At 37.6% G+C, this 17,115-nt stretch overlaps 2 long non-coding RNA genes across 4 annotated transcripts in view; both read right to left on the bottom strand.

Annotated features, from left to right (window-relative positions):
- The window catches only part of LOC127504122 (uncharacterized), a 1,137,365-nt gene that overhangs the window by 740,328 nt on the left and 379,922 nt on the right, over window positions 1-17,115 (bottom strand). The window lies entirely within an intron of this gene.
- LOC127504124 (uncharacterized) lies at window positions 3,285-13,998 on the bottom strand. Of its 3 annotated transcripts, XR_007927292.1 has the most exons (5): window positions 10,750-13,998; window positions 9,520-9,698; window positions 9,385-9,426; window positions 9,198-9,229; window positions 3,285-7,416 (listed from the first exon to the last, which is right to left on the bottom strand). It is a non-coding gene; the product is annotated as an uncharacterized LOC127504124 (long non-coding RNA). The 3 variants fall into 3 exon arrangements; XR_007927290.1 differs by having other exon boundaries at window positions 9,520-13,998; XR_007927291.1 differs by having other exon boundaries at window positions 3,285-7,184; window positions 9,520-13,998.

The following is a 17,115-nucleotide window of genomic DNA, read 5'->3' as shown; positions in this document are numbered from 1 at the left end:
AATAATTGTGCCCAACGCGTTTTGGAAAATTGCCCACTCAGTATATCTGCCAGCACACCCTTCTCTAGCTGCCAAGAACCGGGCCTGACATGAACTCAATGTGCATGTGCATGCTATGAAGGTGCGAATTACGGGGGGTTGTAGCCTAAATTACTTGTACATATTAATATATACATTTCTATAGCTCTGATTGATTTTAAAGTGCCATTTGGCTGCCGGCGCATACTAAAATGGGTCATATGATGAGCAGTTAAAATTTATTCAAGAATGTGCATTTATCGCATGGACGGAGCAAGAATATAATGCATGGGAGTATTTTATCCATCCTATAGAAAACAATTGTAGAATTCGTTTGCTTACTATAAAAGCTAGAAGTGTTTTGAGGCCTCTTGGCCTATGTAACTGTAAGGGTCAGACAAGTTTACTTGGCCACTGAGCATATTTTGTTGGTAATTTTCCACCAAACAGGTGGCTGTGAAATGAATAAGACCATTGTTAAGTGCGTCATATGAAGGCTTCTTGCCTCTGGGGTGTATTGACTGGTTTGATACAATGTTTCATTTGGCCCATGGGAAAAGGGTTGACCATCAAATTGGCAGAAGGCCCATGAGAAATTAAGTCAAAAGATGTACAGTAGCTAGAAGTTGGTCACCCTTACTAAGAAAATTGTCTCTTACATAAACAACACCTGCAATCATATTTGTGATAATTATGGTAGAAAGGTCGGCGAGTACATGGGAAAGATGTGTGGGGGAGAGCACCTTTAAGTGAGAATATGTGAAAATGTAAGGGTGGATATTACCATCCAATGATACTACTTTGGTGTGTTTTAAGAGATAAGAAAAATGTATAAAAACTGTGCCCCAGCTAAGAGAGATTCAGATGTGGAGCTGGCATCTCACTTTGTTGCTTGACAATAAAGTGAAATACTTCTGAGACCTGGAACTTCGACTCTGTGAGTTTTTCTTCGAGACCAGAACTGAAGGGACAAAGAGACATCGAATCTGCCACAACAATGCATTGTTCATTTGAAACCTTGCCCTCTTTGGCTTGCTGTTAATGCTGTTAAACTGAATGTACGAGGCAACACTGAAGTAAGAATGCACTGTTTATCTTTGGACCAGTCACACAGAATGCGTTTTTGCGGTTAAAATAGCAAGGTCTAGAGATGCCTTTTTTAAAAAGTTGAACTTATTTTAACTTAAGCGCCGCATTTTTAGAAGACTGCGTAATGCAAGAGACGTTGCAAAATTATGGATGCGAGACACGAGTGCAACAGTCAAAGTCTGTCTAGCGCGTTTACATTGAAAAATCATGTAAAAGTAGCGCAATGGAATGGCAAAACGTGTTCTGTGTGAACGACCCCATTCTGCGTAATTGAAGTTGTGTTCATTACTAAAATAGTAGGCTTCCGTCGCATTTACTTTCCAAATTGTCACTGGACAGTAGTGAAAATGGTAGCATTTTATTTGAAGTGTAAGATAAAAACTCCCATATCATGGAGAGGCATGTTATAAAATCTTCAGTATAAATATAGTTAAGAATAGGCCTATCTATCTACCTATCTACAGTGCTGGTCAGATATTATTTGCCCCCTGGTTAAATATGATCAAAGATGGCTGTAAAAAAAATAAATCTGCATTGTTTATCCTTTAGATATTTTATTCAAAAAATTAGAAAAATCTAACCTTTCATTGAAGTAAAAGATTTGAAAGTGGGGGAAAAATCACATTATGAAATAAATGTTTTTCTCCAAAACATGTTGGGCACAATTATTTGCCCCCTTTTATTAAATACTTCTTGCAACCTCCTTTTCCCAAGATAACAGCTCTGAGGCCGGTTTCACACCGCACGCATCAGCAAAGCGTAAGCAGCGTGTATTTTTTTCGGCGCCCATGTTAACAGATGAGAGCATTCACACCGCATGCAGAGGCTCGTTTCGGCGCTGGGTCTATTTTTGCTGCGCTGCTAACGCTCAATTAAAGTGAAAGTACACCTTTGATGAACAAAATAAATATGATTTCACACAAAAAGTGCTCAAAATGCACAGAATAAGCTTATCTAGTGTGTTTTAACCAGAATTGGAGTATGTCAGGAAAGAAAAAATATTTATAGAAGATTTACTCATTTAAACTTGTTTTTAACTATTTAGTTTGGGTTAAAGTATGGTGTATTATAAAAAAACTAAAGTAAACTAGCCAGAAAATATGATATATAACCATTATTTTAGTTATTACACAGACAGCTATAGGCTCTAGCATACCCAAATCAAACCCGAGTTTGCTGGCTTTTTTGGCCGAGTTTGCTGGCTTGTAAACTTATGCACGCGGCAGATGATGTAAAACACAAAGCTTATCCCTGCTAACGCGACGCTCACGCACCGCTGACGTTTGCGGTGTGAAACTGGCGCGAGTCTTCTCCTATAATGCCTGATGAGTTTGGAGAACACCTGACAAGAGATCAGAGACCATTCCTCCACACAGAATCTCTCCAGATCCTTCAGATTCCCAGCTCCATGTTGGTGCTTCTTGACACTACTGGAGCTCTTTGGCAGCAAACACTCAAGATGGGTTTGGTGCACACAGGGATAAAAAGTACCCCATGTGTAAAATGAAATACACTGCTGTATCTTTAATGTTGTGGGCCTATTTTTTTTCTGGAGGTCCTGTACATCTTGTTCAGATATATGGCATCATGGATTCTATCAAATACCAACAGATAAAAAATCAAAACCTGACAGCCTCTGCTATAAATCATACAATGGGCCATGTTTGGATCTTCCAACAGGGCAGTGATCCAAAAACAAACATCAAAACCAACACAAAAATGTGTCACTGAGCACAAAACCAAGCATCTGCAATGGCCATTCCAGTCCCCAGACCTGAACCCTATAAAATGAGTGGGGTGAACTGAAGACAAGAAGCACCGACATCGATCTGGGACTCTTTAGGATCTGGAGAGATTCTGTAGGAATGGAGGAATGGTCTCATTATAGAAGAAGACTCAGAGCTGTTATCTTGGCAAAAGGAGGTTGTTGTATTAAATACAAAAAGTATTTAATAAAAGGGGACAAATAATTGTGCCCAACGCGTTTTGGAAAATTGCCCACTCAGTATATCTGCCAGCCCACCCTTCTCTAGCTGCCAAGAACCGGGCCTGACATGAACTCAATGTGCATGTGCATGCTATGAAGGTGCGAATTACGGGGGGTTGTAGCCTAAATTACTTGTACATATTAATATATACATTTGTATAGCTCTGATTGATTTTAAAGTGCCATTTGGCCGCCGGCGCATACTAAAATGGGTCATATGATGAGCAGTTAAAATTTATTCAAGAATGTGCATTTATTGCATGGACGGAGCAAGAATATAATGCATGGGAGTATTTTATCCATCCTATAAAAAAACTGTTGTAGAAATTGGTTTGCTTACTATAAAAGCTAGAAGTGTTTTGAGGCCTCTTGGCCTATGTAACTGTAAGGGTCAGACAAGTTTACTTGGCCACTGAGCATATTTTGTTGGTAATTTTCCACCAAACAGGTGGCTGTGAAATGAATAAGACCATTGTTAAGTGCGTCATATGAAGGCTTCTTGCCTCTGGGGTGTATTGACTGGTTTGATACAATGTTTCATTTGGCCCATGGGAAAAGGGTTGACCATCAAATTGGCAGAAGGCCCATGAGAAATTAAGTCAAAAGATGTACAGTAGCTAGAAGTTGGTCACCCTTACTAAGAAAATTGTCTCTTACATAAACAACACCTGCAATCATATTTGTGATAATTATGGTAGAAAGGTCGGCGAGTACATGGGAAAGATGTGTGGGGAAGAGCACCTTTAAGTGAGAATATGTGAAAATGTAAGGGTGGATATTACCATCCAATGATACTACTTTGGTGTGTTTTAAGAGATAAGAAAAATGTATAAAAACTGTGCCCCAGCTAAGAGAGATTCAGATGTGGAGCTGGCATCTCACTTTGTTGCTTGACAATAAAGTGAAATACTTCTGAGACCTGGAACTTCGACTCTGTGAGTTTTTCTTCGAGACCAGAACTGAAGGGACAAAGAGACATCGAATCTGCCACGACAATGCATTGTTCATTTGAAACCTTGCCCTCTTTGGCTTGCTGTTAATGCTGTTAAACTGAATGTACGAGGCAACACTGAAGTAAGAATGCACTGTTTATCTTTGGACCAGTCACACAGAATGCGTTTTTGCGGTTAAAATAGCAAGGTCTAGAGATGCCTTTTTTAAAAAGTTGAACTTATTTTAACTTAAGCGCCGCATTTTTAGAAGACTGCGTAATGCAAGAGACGTTGCAAAATTATGGATGCGAGACACGAGTGCAACGGTCAAAGTCTGTCTAGCGCGTTTACATTGAAAAACAATGTAAAAGTAGCGCAATGGAATGGCAAAACGTGTTCTGTGTGAACGGCCCCATCCTGAATAATTAAAGTTGTGTTCATTACTAAAATAGTAGGCTTCCGTCGCATTTACTTTCCAAATTGTCACTGGACAGTAGTGAAAATGGTAGCATTTTATTTGAAGTGTAAGATAAAAACTCCCATATCATGGAGAGGCATGTTATAAAATCTTCAGTATAAATATAGTTACGAATAGGCCTATCTATCTACCTATCTACAGTGCTGGTCAGATATTATTTGCCCCCTGGTTAAATATGATCAAAGATGGCTGTAAAAAAAATAAATCTGCATTGTTTATCCTTTAGATATTTTATTCAAAAAATTTGAAAAATCTAATTTTTCTCTAAAACATGTTGGGAACAATTATTTGCCCCCTTTTATTAAATACTTCTTGCAACCTCCTTTTCCCAAGATAACAGCTCTGAGGCCGGTTTCACACCGCATGCATCAGCAAAGCGTAAGCAGCGTGTATTTTTTTCGGCGCCCATGTTAACAGATGAGAGCATTCACACCGCATGCAGAGGCTCGTTTCGGCGCTGGGTCTATTTTTGCTGCGCTGCTAACGCTCAATTAAAGTGAAAGTACACCTTTGATGAACAAAATAAATATGATTTCATACAAAAAGTGCTCAAAATGCACAGAATAAGCTTATCTAGTGTGTTTTAACCAGAATTGGAGTATGTCAGGAAAGAAATTAAAAAAAATATTTATAAAAGATTTACTCATTTAAACTTGTTTTTAACTATTCAGTTTGGGTTAAAGTATGGTGTATTATAAAAAAAAAAATAAAGTAAACTAGCCAGAAAATATGATATATAACCATTATTTTAGTTATTACACAGACAGCTATAGGCTCTAGCATACACAAATCAAACCCGAGTTTGCTGGCTTGTAAGCTTATGCACGCGGCAGATGATGTAAAACACAAAGCTTATCCCTGCTAACGCGACGCTCACGCACCGCTGACGTTTGCGGTGTGAAACAAGCGTGAGTCTTCTCCTATAATGCCTGATGAGTTTGGAGAACACCTGACAAGAGATCAGAGACCATTCCTCCACACAGAATCTCTCCAGATCCTTCAGATTCCCAGCTCCATGTTGGTGCTTCTTGACTCTACTGGAACTTAAAATGGGACAGGTTCTATGGTCAGATGAAAAAAAAAAAAAAAAAAAAAGCTCTTTGGCAGCAAACACTTAAGATGGGTTTGGTGCACACAGGGATAAAAAGTACTCCATGTATAAAATGAAATACACTGCTGTATCTTTAATGTTGTGGGCCTATTGTTTTTCTGGAGGTCCTGTACATCTTCAGATATATGGCATCATGGATTCTATAAAATACCAACAGATAAAAAATCAAAACCTGACAGCCTCTGCTATAAATCACATAATGGGCCATGTTTGGATCTTCCAACAGGGCAGTGATCCAAAAACAAACATCAAAACCAACACAAAAATGTGTCACTGAGCACAAAACCAAGCTTCTGCAATGGCCATCCCAGTCCCCAGACCTGAACCCTATAAAATGAGTGGGGTGAACTGAAGACAAGAAGCACTGACATGGATCTGGGACTCTTTAGGATCTGGAGAGATTCTGTATGGAGGAATGATCTCATTATAGAAGAAGACTCAGAGCTGTTATCTTGGCAAAAGGAGGTTGTTTTGAGTTGGTCTGACATGAACTCAAACTATGAAGGTTGTTAATTTTTTTTTTTTTTTTAACTTAAATGAAGATAAAACTGAAGCTGTATGGTTTGAAGCACCAGGAGCAGCGGAATCTGAGGGTGTCCTTTGACAGTGATCTTAAATTTTATTTATTTTGTGGTTAAATCATGTTTTTATTATTTGGAATAATGGCAAAGGTAAAACCATTAAAAACCACACAATTTCGAAAAAGTTAGACTACTGTAACTCACTATACGTGGGTATTAACAAATCATTACTAAACCGTTTACAATTGGTACAAAATGCTGCTGCGAGGCTCTATAATATACTATATATATATATATATATATATATATATATATATATATATATATATATATATATATAATTCATTAATTGTATTATTAATACGTTAAATGAAATATTAATAAACACTACCTCTCTGCATTTTCTGCGATTGTTTCGGAGCAGCCCACACCGTTTTTGTGTGAAATACACACTGAACGGCGACTGGATAAACAAAACCAGTGTCACCAATAAAGTTGATGGATGACGTTGTAATGAAGGTAAAGATGATTTCAGTGACATACAGGTGTCATACATTAGGCATGCGCAAGTCCGTTATTATTAATCTGCAAACAAACGGTGTACGTGTGTTCACGGCTCACTCATATTTCTGCATCTGTTGCTTTGTCTTGCCCGTGCTCTCGTCTGGCACATTCTTTCTCTTCTCCAATCCTGAAGCTCTCTCGGATAGTGTTTGCGTGTCACCGGTCCAGGTGTTTTTCAAGTGCTATCTTCTAGAAAGTTCCCTCAGTCCCGCACATAGATTGCAATATTGCACTTGACTATTACGCTCTTGTCCTTTTCTCTGAAAATAATGGGAGTAGCTATGTCCATCTCACAAATGTAGAATCCGTCTCTGCAGTCATCTCAACCATCGAATTCCAGCAGCAGGAAATAGAAATACTATCATAAAAAGATGGCAGCATGTGTTTTGCCAATTCCTGTGTGCCCACCAATCGGAGAGGAATGAAGTTCTGGCTTCCTCTTTGGTTCTGATGACTCTTCTGCTTTCATAAAAAAGGTCTCCATCTAGATTAAAGTGAACATATAGTCATAAATGACAAATTTACATTAAGATGGCAACAGATGAATAATAAAATAAACATGATTGAAATTTAAATTTAATATAACACTTTGCCTTTTAGAGTGAATTTGAGTGCATATCTCCGAAGATTCTGCTTTTTGGACTTATCATACCCTGATGGGTATGATCCCCACCGAAAGGAAATTATAAAGTGTATTCCACTCATCTTTCATAGCTCTTAAAAATGCAAGAAAGAAAAAAAAGCACAAATAAACAGATAAATAAAAAAAAAAAATATATATATATATATATATATATATATACACACACACACACACACAGGTGCTGGTCATATGAATTAGAATATCATCAGAAAGTTGATTTATTTCACTAATTCCATTCAAAAAGTGAAACTTGTATATTATATTCATTCATTACACACAGACTGATATATTTCAAATGTTTATTTCTTTTAATTTTGATGATTATAACTGACAACTAAGGAAAACCCCAAATTCAGTATCACAGAAAATTAGAATATTACTTAAGACCAATTCAAAGAAAGGATTTTTAGAAATCTTGGCCAACTGAAAAGTATGAACATGAAAAGTATGAGCATGTACAGCACTCAATACTTAGTTGGGGCTCCTTTTGCCTGAATTACTGCAGCAATGCGGCGTGGCATGGAGTCGATCAGTCTGTGGCACTGCTCAGGTGTTATAAGAGCCCAGGTTGCTCTGATAGTGGCCTTCAGCTCTTCTGCATTGTTGGGTCTGGCATATCGCATCTTCCTCTTCACAATACCCCATAGATTTTCTATGGGGTTAAGGTCAGGCGAGTTTGCTGGCCAATTAAGAACAGGGATACCATGGTCCTTAAACCAGGTACTGGTAGCTTTGGCACTGTGTGCAGGTGCCAAGTCCTGTTGGAAAATGAAATCTGCATCTCCATAAAGTTGGTCAGCAGCAGGAAGCATGAAGTGCTCTAAAACTTCCTGGTATACGGCTGCGTTGACCTTGGACCTCAGAAAACACAGTGGACCAACACCAGCAGATGACATGGCACCCCAAACCATCACTGACTGTGGAAACTTTACACTGGACCTCAAGCAACGTGGATTGTGTGCCTCTGCTCTCTTCCTCCAGACTCTGGGACCCTGATTTCCAAAGGAAATGCAAAATTTACTTTCATCAGAGAACATAACTTTGGTCCACTCAGCAGCAGTCCAGTCCTTTTTGTCTTTAGCCCAGGCGAGACGCATCTGACGCTGTCTCTTGTTCAAGAGTGGCTTGACACAAGGAATGCGAAAGCTGAAACCCATGTCTTGCATACGTCTGTGCGTAGTGGTTCTTGAAGCACTGACTCCAGCTACAGACCACTCTTTGTGAATCTCCCCCACATTTTTGAATGGGTTTTGTTTCACAATCCTCTCCAGGGTGCGGTTATCCCTATTGCTTGTACACTTTTTTCTACCACATCTTTTTCTTCCCTTCGCCTCTCTATTAATGTGCTTGGACACAGAGCTCTGTGAACAGCCAGCCTCTTTTTGCAATGACCTTTTGTGTCTTGCCCTCCTTGTGCAAGGTGTCGATGGTCGTCTTTTGGACAACTGTCAAGTCAGCAGTCTTCCCCATGATTGTGTAGCCTACAGAACTAGACTGAGAGACCATTTAAAGGCCTTTGCAGGTGTTTTGAGTTAATTAGCTGATCAGAGTGTGGCACCAGGTGTCTTCAATATTGAACCTTTTCACAATATTCTAATTTTCTGAGATACTGAATTTGGGATTTTCCTTAGTTGTCAGTTATAATCATCAATATTAAAAGAAATAAACATTTGAAATATATCAGTCTGTGTGTAATGAATGAATATAATATACAAGTTTCACTTTTTGAATGGAATTAGTGAAATAAATCAACTTTTTGATGATATTCTAATTATATGACCAGCACCTGTATATATATATATATATATATATATATTACCAAACAATCAAAACATTTTAAAATGGTTCACTAACCAGTGATGCATGCCACATTTTATCTTCCATAGCTGTTAAAAATGCAAGAAAGAAAAAAAGCACAAATAAACAGATAAATTAATTATATATATTATATATATACAACATAAATATTATACAAATAACTTAGAGGAAGAAATCCATGCGCAAGTAGTAAAAAATGCCCGGGAAATAGTCATAAACTTACCCTACGTGAAGAAGTTCGTGCATCCTCATTACTGTGGTCTGTCTTGGCATAATGAAAATTAACACAAACTGTCAAAAAAAAAGTGCAAGTAGAAGTGCAAGTAGTAAAAGTAAACAGAAATAGCCCAAAACTAACCTTACAGGAAGAAGTCCACACGCCAGCAGCACGAAATTATGGGCATGGTGGTCAACGATATTGATGTGCGCATGCGCAGTAAGCCCCGGTAGGACAATCTGACAGGTAGGATGAAATGTCAGGACACCGGCCCTTGATTCTGATTGGTTGAGCTGCGTTCGAAGCCGTTGTAAATTACTCTACAAACATACACCTGTGACCTCATTACATCAGTATTACTGCACCACTGTGTCTCTGTGTTGCTGCAATTCCATGTATTGTGTATTTAATGAAAAGTAACTGTTGTTTATTATTTATAAAACGGTTAGTTCGGTAACACTTTAGTATAGGGAACATGTATTCACTATTAACTATGACTTTTCCCTCAATAAACTCCTAATTTACTGCTTATTAATAGCAAAGTCCCTTTAAGTCATTTCACTCGGCGGCCATCTTTGAAACGCCTCTCAGGCATTCAAGTGCAGCTCCTACCTCTTTGAATGGGGAAACATCAAATTCTCCAAAGCTGTTTGCCAAGCTTTCGATTAAATTTCATATTTGAAATCACCAATGAAATCTGACAACTGTCTCATAAATTTTGTTTCTATTCGCTCAAATCATGACAAACAGGTATTTTTCAGGCTGGATCAAGCTAATGCGCATGCGCAGTCCTAAATGCGCGTCTCTTGTTTCGCATCTGACTGTTTCTATAGGAACCAGAGCTTCTAACGGCCGTTGCAGTGACGCAATGACATTACCAATCACGATTGGCTCTTATTTAGAAGGCGGGACTAATTCCGCCATATTGCGCGTTGCACTTTCTCCCATTCAAAACAACACAAGTGACACGTCTTAATATTCTATAGTCTTTGTCAATAGTTAGTAAGTTAGTTGTTAACTTTAGGTATTGGGTAGGATTAAGAATGTAGAATAAGGTCATGTAGAATAAGGCATTAATATGTGCTTAATAATTACCAATAAACAGCCAATATTCTAGTAATATGCATGCTAATAAGCAACTAGTTAAAAGACCCTAAAATAAAGTGTTACCATTAGTTCCAGATTGGTCAATAGCTGTGTTTTATTCACGATAAAACACGGCTATGACCGCTTCACCCGGTTCTGTGTAGTACTGCACAACACCCTTAGCAACCACTCTTAGAAACGTAAAAAGTGATATTGTTCGCTGAAGCTTACTACTGTATGTAGAAGAGTATTGTGAGAGAGATATCGAGTGACCGAGTGTATTACCTGCATTCAGATTTAGCATTTTCCTTCAGGTCAGTCCTATGTTTATAATAAAAAATCTGTCTTGATGTCTGCTGCGATCTTGTCCTTTTGACATTTAATGGGTTTCCCCTGTGCCCTGCTGACACTGACAGTGCTAGTCAAAGCATTTGTCATTTGCGTCTTGTTCCGTGTTCACAACAAGTTTCAATATAAAAGTCTTTGCGACTGAGTGACTCGCTCATAGAGACAATCTTTGCCGGCATCTAGAGGCGTAATAAATGTAACTTCTGTTGCTGTTCACGGTCAGGGACTATTTTTCCAGCGGAAGGAAGTCTTTTAGTGATTTTACTTCATTGATACTGTACATATTTTTTTGTCTTTAATATTTGTATTGTATGGTAACCGTTATATAAAAGCAAAAAGCCCTGTCATGCCTAACCGCTCCGCATCGTGCCTAACAACGCCCCTTAGCTGTTATAAATTAACTGTAAACCATGGCTTCTTGGGGCTTATTACTTTATTTTACCGTGGATTTTTTTCTCTGGTGCTGGAATGTCTTACAGTGTTGGTGAAAAAAAAAAATATCACCACTTAAAGGGCACCTATTATGCCCATTTTTACAAGATGTAATTTAAGTCTCAGTTGTTCCCAGGAATGTGTCTGTAAAGTTTCAGCTTAAAATACCTCACAGATAATTTTTAAATCCATGTTGTAAATACCTATTTCTGACTACAGTCAAGAACAGGCTGGTTTCGTGCATGTGCCTTTAAATGCAAATAAGCTGCTGTGCCCCGCCCCCTCTCTACGATCACAGTTTCTGCCTCAATCGGATTCTCTGCCAAATATTAACAAGACATCTGCTTGGTTTTGATTATCATCTATATCACGATCACTCTCACGGATAGCATAGTTTTAATGTAATCATTAAAGTTTATTATTTCCACAAGTTTTAAACCTATATCATTTTAAACTTCTAATATATCGTTTTCTGAGCGCACTGAAGCACACACACACAGACAGCTGGCTGTCAGAGGTCAAGTCTCGTGAGTAACTTCTCTTTCACATTTTTTTGTTTTGTTTAAACTCAAATACACACAAGGTTGTCGAAAACACACACAGTTCACATAAACACAGTCAGTTATGTCTGTGAATGTAAATGGCAGGTAACATTACAGAAATCGTATGTGTATATTAGATCTGTGGTGCATTCCCTTCAAAAATAAAACTAATCCACTGCGTTCAGCGGCTCAGATGTCAGTAAATGAAGACTGTTATGTTCACATCCAACAACAAAACATCTCAGTTACTTACCAGACGTTTTCGCTACAGCTACTCGAGCGCGGAGAAAATGGCGGACAGCGTACAGCTCGCTGAGGGCGGAAACTATGGTAATGCAGGACTGTCAGTCAGTGGTCGTGGGCGGGGCATCAGTAATGTAACGTCACATTGCTCAGAGAATTAAAACGGCTTGTCTAATGAGACTGCTTTGGTTTAATGGGGATTTAAAAAAAGGAGTGGGTGGATTTTTATAATTAGCTATGTTTCCATCCACCTATTTTTATGGGCATTTTAGGATATTGCATAAAAAAACGCTGGATGGAAATGCCAAGATGCACATAGATTCTAAAAATGCGCATAAAAATCTTATGTGCTCCAATGAGTAGGATAAATCATGAAAACATGCGCATGAACTACGATGGAAACACTTTTACCGAATAAATTCCTTGATGCGCATCAAAAAAGACGTGACTTTGCAATGTAACAGCATAACTGGATCGATCTCATAACAACCAGCGGATTGATCTCATTGCACAGCATTTGAAATGCTGTTTTGGTCATTCTCTAATGACTGAGCAAAGTCTGTCGTTAAAGTGGTTCGGTTTAATTCCCTCCCCGAAGTGCCTCACATGATTGCGTTCACAAATACCAGGCATTTGAATGCAAGATAACATGACAGCGTTTACTGTGTTTCATCTGCAAGCACTGAGGCGCAAATAATGTATTATATATAAAAAATATTATATACAATGGCTTCTATAGCAGAAACTTACATTTTTCATAGTGATATTTAGCGCCAGTGTTCAGGAAGTGACGTTTTTGTTTTCTTTGACTCGCTGGATGGAAACTGTGCTTTATTCGCAAATGTTCTATGCGATATTCAAAATTTGTGCATAAGTTAAATACGCAACTTTGGATGGAAACATAGCTACTGTAGGGTGGTTGTGTTCACACACTGCCAACACACATTTATATCCAAAAACCTTGTAAAAGTGGATTTTGCATAATAGATGCCCTTTAATTTCGGATTAAAATGCGTTGTTGTAACGTGCGTTACTGAGATTGCAATAAGTATAATATTACCCAAATTTTATTAGTAATGTGTTATATTACTGCCTTACAGCAAAAAATAATATATTACTGTAATATAATGACTTTTATAATGTGTTACTCCCAAAACTTTTATCATTACAGTGCATTAGGTTTAATGAGTGAAGCTTGATAATGTTCACTTTTGAACTAAAAATGGAACTACTTAAATCTCTTGAGTAGTTAGCAAATTAATTTGGTCAAATAAAATTAATCAAAATACCTGCTGAAAACTGAAAATGGTAACACTTTACAATAAGGTTAATTTGTTAACATTAGTTAATGTATCAACTAACATGAACTAACAATGAGCAATACATTTGTTACTGTATTTGTTAATCTTTGTTAACGTTAGTTAATAAAAATACAGCTGTTCATTGTTCATATTAGTTCACAGTGCATTAACTATATACGACTCTTGATTTAATAATGTATTAGTAAATGTTGAAATTAACATTAATAAAGATTGATAAAGGCTGTAGAAGTGCAGTTCATTATTAGTTCATGTTAATTAGTTAACTAATGTTAACTAATGAACCTTATTGTGAAGTGTTACCCTGAAAACATTCTAGAGGGTGCAGGTCTTGCTATAACACTCTAACACCAGTTAAAGTTGGCATGAAATGGAAGTAAACTATGGAAGCCCGTTTCCGCCACAGTAAAGTAAAAAATATGATTCTTTAAGTCATAATATTGAGAAACTTTCTCATAATAATGACTTACTATGTCATAATAATAAGAAACTTTCTCGTAATAATGACTTAGTTTCTCTTAATAACGAGAAACTTTCTCATAATAATGAGAAACTTTCTTATAATAATGACAGTTTCTCATAATAACGAGAAACTTTCTTGTAATAATGAGAAACTTTCTCATAATTATGACTTAGTATCTCATAATAACAAGAAACTTTCTCATAATTATGACTTAGTATCTAATAATAATGAGAACCTTTCTTGTAATAATGACTTAGTTTCTCATAATAACGAGAAACTTTCTCGTAATAATGAAAAATTTTCTCGTTAATTTTGAATTAGTATCTCATAATAATGAGAAACTTTCTTATAATAATGACTTAGTTTCTCATAATAATGAAAAAGTTTCTCATAATTATGACTTAGTATCTCATAATAATGAGAAACTTTCTTATAATAATGACTTAGTTTCTCATAATAATGAGAAACTTTCTCGTAATAATGACTTAGTTTCTCATAATAATGAGAAACTTCTACACATGCGCAGAGCAGCGGAGCAGAAGGGCGTGGCACGCTAGCGACATCCGCTGGTCAAAGTCTCGTAAATGCGAGAACAGCAAACATGGCACATTATGCAAAACTATCAGATTAACGAAGGAATATGACATGTATTCGTTAAGTTTAAGTGCAACGTCTTCATAAAATGTGTGGGTTTATGTGTTAACGTTAACACGTATTTCGCGGATGAGTCTAGGCTATTTGATGCGCAGGTTTGCCTAGACAAAGGCGCTGGAAAGCTTTTCTAATATAAACCGGGTCCTAAAGCACTTGCCCAGTCATAAACCTTCATTCCAGTGATATTCCTACAGAAAACACCTTTTAAATGTTTATGACTCATGAGAATGTATGCAAAAGACAGCTTTCCAGGTGAAGCGTTCTTTAACAGACTTGGATATGTAGGTGTGTGCTGTCTTATCATTCCTCTATCTGTTTGAAATCCATGGATCACCACTCTGTGTTTCTGCTTGTTCATACACAAAAATACAAATGAATGTTACAAATGAATAAACGACTATATCCCGTCTCATATCCCAGATAGCACACATACATCTGCAAGATGTCTGTTAAAGATCACTTCATCTGGAAAACATCTGCTGTTTACAAACATCTGATAGACATCTTTTAGATGTCAGTTTTACATACATTCTAAATCATAAACATCTTAAAGACATCTTCTAAACGTCTATTTGACGTCTGACAGGAAACGTCCAATAGACGTATTCCAGATGAGCAAACACTCTAAAAAATACATCTTCCAGACGTAAACACACACCTCAAATAGACGTCTCCAAGATGTACGTGTGCTATCAGGGAGGCTACTGATAATTTATCAATAATGTTATTTATTTAATGATATTATAGATTAGACTTTTGCAGAACGTGCCATGGTTGCGGAGTTATCGCATTTGACCAGCGGATGTCGCTAGCGTGTCACTGCTCCGCTGCTTTGCGCATGCCTAGAAGTTTCTCATAATTATGAGAAACTAAGTCATAATTACGAGAAAGTTTCTCATTATTAGACGAAAGGGTTATTTTGAATAAAGATTACAAGGGTATGTGAGTTTTTTTTTTTTTTTTAGTTTTTTTTTATAAATAATAAAGAATTGTCAATTTTGATTTCAAGGTGACTTCAGGGTAACTATTAAGGGGGGGGGGGGGACTCATTTACACTGTTAAAGAGTTGGATTATCATGCTAAACATGGCCAAAGTTTCAAAACATGAGTTGGACGAATGACGGAGTATTTCTGTGCCAAAAATTCTCTTCCAAATCCTTACAGGATTCGGGATCTTTTTTTCGAGTATCGGCCTGAGTGATGTCAACAAGTTCGAAATTCCTTGTATGGGCACTTCTCCCGGAAGGGCGCGCACGCACACGTCGACCAGAGAGAGAGAGCAAGAGCACGCCCATCAACGCACGTTCGGGTTTACGGAAGTCGTCGGCAGCGCTGCACAGGTCACAGGACTTCACAAAATCAACAATGTTACCAAAGAAGTGTGTTTTTGGTTGTGAGGGAAAGATAACCTTTCTTCATAAAGAACACAGCGTTAAGTCAAGCTGAGAGTTTTGTGCTCATGCAATACGTTGATGTGCTCTCAACATTTATTACATTTATTAGTACAAATAACCATAGAAACTGATAGTTGCAATCACTTTTTTATTGGTTGAAATGAATGGAGAATATCTCATGTTTTTCCGTGGCTGCTCGAGCCCTCGGGATCGGCGCTTATGTTTTTATAAACAAGGCCCAGTTCTAAGCTGGATTTACAGATTGTTTGAAACTGAAAGATGGAGCGGTCACAGCGGTAATGATCCCAGTCATGAGTCGGAACCACAGGTGGTGAGTAAAACTGCATCAAATGTCTGTTTTGTTGGCAATAGGCGCCTAAGTGCATATAATGTATACAAAACGAACGTAGTGAATTCATAAATTCATCATTCACTATACGCTATATTCATTATAGTGATTCAAAAGTTATCCAGGGATAATGCGATGGTGTATTGTGTGTGTTTAAATACATCTGTTTAGCTGACCATTGAGCCAATCTCTACACAAAAGCGGCGTGTGCTCGTGACAGCTCGTCACTTTATGTCCACTCACAGGACACGCCTGCAGGCGCTCGGCTGTTTTCGGAAATACTCAGTACAGCGTATGTATCTTTTATAAATATGATAAAACTAAAGACTTTTTGGAGATATGAAGGATGCACTACTACTCTATAGGTACTCAAGATTAACATGAGATTGGCAGAAACTGTGTGATACCCCCCCTTTAATATTTTTTTCGTGTGTGGGACGCAAGGGGGCGTACATGGTTTTAAATTTGATTTCACTCAAGCTTGTCTTATATCGGCACAGTGAAATTGAATTAATTTGACACACTGACTGAATATGCACAGGAAAAGTTCATTTTCATTGCCATTATATTAATAGACATATGGATTAGTTTTCTTTCTCGTTGTTTTTCTTTTTATTATCCATATATTGGTATTAGGAAGCACTTTTGAACAATCAGTGGAAAATTCGCCATCTTGTTTGTGATATTTTCAGTTCCATACGGAAACGAAACAACGCCAGTCAGCAAGTGGTAAACACAAAACTGTATTTCGATAGAACATCAGCTCATTTTAAAATCCTACTATGGAGAAGGCTTTGCTCATTAATATTTCTCGAACCGTTATGAAGAATCCAGTCACATTACCTAATTAATATTCATGATCCACGCCTTCAATAACAGGATTCGTTAATTCGCCAGAGAACTGGCG

Source organism: Ctenopharyngodon idella, chromosome 21 (genome assembly GCF_019924925.1).
Source record: "Ctenopharyngodon idella isolate HZGC_01 chromosome 21, HZGC01, whole genome shotgun sequence".
In the NCBI taxonomy this organism is placed as follows: Eukaryota; Metazoa; Chordata; class Actinopteri; order Cypriniformes; family Xenocyprididae; genus Ctenopharyngodon; species Ctenopharyngodon idella.
This window is presented reverse-complemented; position numbering and strand designations above follow the sequence as displayed.